Here is a 5,124-nt window from a genome sequence, read left to right on the forward strand (position 1 = left end):
TATTAAAGTCACCCGCAATTGCCCAATGTTCAACAGCTGGTAACTGTGGCATTATGCTCTTCCATAATGTCATTCTATCTCTTGCATGATTTGGTGCATAAATATTCAACAAACCCCACTTCTTTGAACCAATTTGAAGAATTATATAATGTCCTCTAGCACAAGCCAAAACTCCGTAATGTGAGAAATCAGACCACCAAATATCGCTTATTGCTATGCGAAGACCTGATTTCAAACTATTATCCCTAGTTGCAAGCACCCAGAATTGTTTCCACTGGCCTGGTAACAAATTTCCATAATTTTGAATTATTTGTTCATTTAAATGATGTTCTTGAATAAGAAGAACATCAATCCTACCTATCAAAGATTTCCTTAGCTGACGACGAAAAACACTCCTTACCTTACAACAATGTCTACCTCCTAAGCCCCTTACATTCCATGAAATAAGATTTAACCTATCCATAATTCATGTTTTGCCCTCCTACTCTCCTTTCGGCTAGTGCACCTTCTCTACCTTTCTTTCCATCCTCCGCGACCCTTAATTGTCTCCTATTTGACCAAATGTCTTTTCCGGAAAATTTATGGGCACGCACTGGCAAATGTTTATCTGTTATAGAAACCCTATCGGAAGACTTAGCAGCTGTAAAAGCCGCTATATTGCCACAATCCATATTCGTATGTGATATGTCTACCTTGACCACTTCCTTTGTTGTAAGCTCATTCAATACTATGGACCTATTATCTTGTTGTACTTTATGTAAAACCAATTGTTTGTCTTTACTCAATTGATTATTAACCTTAGAAAAAGATTCTACCGTTTGCACCTTAAAAGGTATGTTATTTGTATTATGTTCCAGCTGATGCTCCATTGTGCCAACTGGGAGGGACAAACCACCATCCACTTTGCTACTCCCTACTTCCTTTTCAAGTGTCTATAAAGATTGATAAGGATTAGCCTCAAGTAGTAACAGTGGATTAACTATCTTATTAGTCGGTTTAAAAACATGTTTAGTAGACATTGTAGACCAACCATCTTTAATAACATCTTGTCGAGTAGTTGGATGGGCATTAACATTGACATTCGAGCATCTCTTTTGACAATCTCGACCTAAATGCCCAAACTGTCGACACACAAAACATTGATCAGGCAAACATTGATAATATACATTTTGTACAACCGGTGGTTTATTTATAACTTATAAATAGATTAGGTAAAGAGATAGTTGTCAGCAAACGGATAGATCTTGGTGCGATTAGCCGAACTGCAAGGGCCCCACCCGCTCTGTCTATTCCATAATCATGTCTGTTACACGTAGCAATAACCTTACCGAACAAAGCCCCAATACAAGGAAGAACATTCCTCCATTCTTTCCTCAATCAAGGAAATATTGCCGTAAAAACCATACTAGATTCTTGATCCTACAATATCTCATCTACCTTAATATTATGCGACCATTTATGAAAAGATAACCACGCACCTTCCACTCGCGCTTCCTTAATTGCCAATAGCTTTGCGACGGAATCCTCATCGACAAACTCCACATGGTAACATCCTCGAGACATGAATTGAATGTCGACAATGTTATCCGTTTCCTCCGAAAAAGAAAACAATCTCGCACTCTGTACCTGCACTACCAAAGAAAACACCTGTAAACGTTGTACCTCTCCCAAAACTGTGATTTTATCCTCCTCCGACAACACAAGGTCGACTTGCTCATCACATAGATGAGGCGAAAGTTGGGGGGGGGGGGGGGGGGGGTGTACATTGGACTCCCCTGTACACAGATACGGTCCAGCCACAGATGGAACGTGTGTCTGATCCACTGTCGACCTCATGCTCGTGGTGGAACTAGCTCGCACTGTTGCGGCACTGTTTGCGCCACTAGCGACCTGCTCGTTTTTTGCCTGTTGCATCGTTCGTGACCTGTTGCTTGTTCGCGACCTGCTTGTTTTCCTGCTCATTGTTTTTGCTCCAAGAACCTGTAATAGTTTCCCACAACCATTATTTTGTAGACGTAAGCTTGAAGTGGAAAACTATGATATTGTGAAATGGAAAAATTTAGAGTATGTCAACTATGGAAAATATATTTAAATAACAACTTAGTACTATTAGTCTACTCTCCCATGTGCATTAGTACTATTAATCCATTCACCTATGTTTAGCATTTCTCATTGACCAACATTTTTAGGTACTTCTCATTGACCAACACCAAGGTGCAATGGAACTACTCTAGGTCTGGACATGGAAAGGGAGAGCATGATGGCGCAGGGGTCATGATAAAGAGAGCTCTTACAAGCAAGCAATTGGATAGTAAAGGTGCACATGATGTTGCAGAATGACTAACATGGAAGATGGCAGATGATGGTAAGAATAAATTGTTTATTGAGGGTCTTGTTAATGAGGTGGACAAAAGTAAAGCATATCGTTGCAAAACCGAAAGGGACATGCAAAGACCCATTGTGTTTTAGGGTTTAGTCACAAGGACACAACATAACGATTATTCCGTAATTTATCATGCTTTTGTAACATGTGTATAGGTGAAGCTTGGGATGAATGCATCGATCTATCAATCGTGGGGTCATGGAAGTTGCAAAAACTTGAGATTGATCGAAAAGATGATATTCACAATAATGAACATCTGGACATTATTGTGTATTACGAGTCACGACCAATGTGAGGACTTGGCACTTTTATTGGAAGTTGGACATCATTTTTCAATGCTCAAATCCCCTACAAATGAAGACTTTGAAGATTAGTACATTGTGGTATGCAAGCAAGCAAACACAATATTAAAAGAACTAGTGAGGGATGTTTGGGGTATTAGAGTAGTGTTAGGAATATGTCCCTCCTGTGGGAGGAGTTGACTGTTCGGCTGAGTAAGAGCCGACAATCGAAGACAAGGAGTAGTGGACTAGTCGGGTTGAGAGCCAACAGTCGATGACAAAGAGGAGTCCACTAGTCGGGTTGAGAGTCGACAATCGAAGACATGGAGCGTCGACATAGTGAGTCGACAATGTTGCATATGTGATCCAAGTCGAAGACACAACCGACTTGTTGGGCCGATCGGATAGTCAACGACAAGGCCGACTAGTCATGCCGACTGGACAGTCGACACTGGAGTCGGTTGATAAACTGCCACTGTAATAATAGGCATGATAGTAGCAGAGGCTACATTTGTAAATAGCCCATGTTGTGTATAAGTATAAATACACTTATGGCAAACAAGTGTAGTTTAGAACAGAAAGAGTAGAATAGTATAGTAGTTCCTAAAGCTGTGAGTTACAGAGTGAAGAGAGAGTGTATGGCAGAGAGAGCGCCACCATAGTTGTGTGAGCTTAGACATCAAGAGCCCTGCATGGATGATACATTCTGTGCAGAGAGAGTGTTATATATTGTCTCCTTTGTATTCTCCATTGTATAGTGGATCTTTGTTCCCCGTGGTTTTTCCCCGTTTAGGGTTTCCACGTAAAATTGTGTATCTTGTTCATTTTGCTATTTTTCTATTTCCATGTTATTGTGTATTTCACAATTGGTCTTCCTCACGAATTCTAGGGATCGAACCCCATCAAGTAGCTCATTTGGGATTCAATTGTTTATGGCAACTATTATGCAAAGTTCCCACAAATTGTACAAATAACTTTGTGGAATCCTACATTGTCTTATCGTCATAGGTATCTTTGGTAATATTAATGAATATATCCTCTTTGTAATATTGTATGCAAAGTGTATCTGATAATATTGTGTGCAAAATGTATATGGCAATATTGTGCAAAGTGTCTTTGGTAAATTTAAGTGCTATGTGTATTTCTAATATTGAGTGCAAAGAGATGATGGTAATATTGAGTGCAAATTGATGGTGATAATATTGAGTGTTAAGTGTATTTCAAATCTTCATGCAAACCCTATTCCTAATCTTGAGTACTTGAAGAAAATGGTAGTAGTGAGTGCAAAGTGTATTTCTAATCTTGAGTGCTTGAAGATGATCGTAATATTGAGTGCAAAGCGCATTATAACTATACATTGTGTGCAAAATGTATATGGTAATCATGGGTTATGTTTAGTATTTCTCATCACATATAAGAGACGAAGTGTACAAGACTCATCACATATTTTGTCATCAAGCATAAGAAACTTAACATAGTTTGGTCATTGAGAGGATCAACATGAACATCTTGTTGAGAAATCGTTCGGTCAAATCACAATAAACGAACTGTGCTGAAATACGAATCACAAATATGCCAGAAAAAACAAGACAACAATGGTGCACAGAGATTTAACCTGGAAACCCTAAAACGGGAGAAAACCACGTAGAACAAAACTTCACTATACAATGGATATACAACAGAGGGTATGTTACAACACTCTTTCGAGTGTATCAGCCACACAGGGCTCTTGGCGCCTGCTGTTACGCACACAACTATGGTGCCACACTCTCTCTTTGTCTCTCTGCTCACTCCTCACACTCTTCTTCTAGCGCTACCTCACTCTGTCTCTTCTATTCTAACTCTCGCGTTTTGCCCTAAGTGTATTTATACTTATACATTGTATGGGCTATTTACAAATGTAGCCTCTGTTATGTATCATTATTATTATTACTATAATAATAATAGTTGAACTATCAAACAATCGACTCATTGTTTTCGACTCTTCGACTATCGGCTTTCCGAACAGTCGGATCTTCCCTGTCTTCGACTGTCGGCACTCCTTGGTTCGATCAGTCGACTGTCAGCAACTTCTGGACAGTCGGTTCCTTCTCCCATTGGAGGCACATATTCCCAAAAAACTCCCCCTTCACTCCTATGGGAGGAAGTCAGTCAGTCATGTCTTCTGTCGACAGACTCTGAGTCTATCCATAGGTAGGTTCTTTGTCAGCATATCGGATCCATTGTCGTCAGTATGGATCTTCACCAAGGAAAACTCTCCTTCTTCGATTCTCTCCCGCAACCAATGATACCTTCTCTGTATATGCTTGGTCCGGGAGTGGTATGCAACATTCTTGGCAAGATGTATGGCACTCTGGCTATCACAGTGAAGCAAGAGCTCCTTTTGCTTCATCCCTAATTCGGTGAGAAAACTTCTCATCCAGATCATCTTTTTGCCGGCCTCTACCGTTGCCATATACT

This window comes from Azolla caroliniana, unplaced genomic scaffold (genome assembly GCF_043228905.1).
Source record: "Azolla caroliniana isolate FFs.n. ecotype wild unplaced genomic scaffold, voAzoCaro1.0.p SCAF_246, whole genome shotgun sequence".
In the NCBI taxonomy this organism is placed as follows: domain Eukaryota; kingdom Viridiplantae; phylum Streptophyta; class Polypodiopsida; order Salviniales; family Salviniaceae; genus Azolla; species Azolla caroliniana.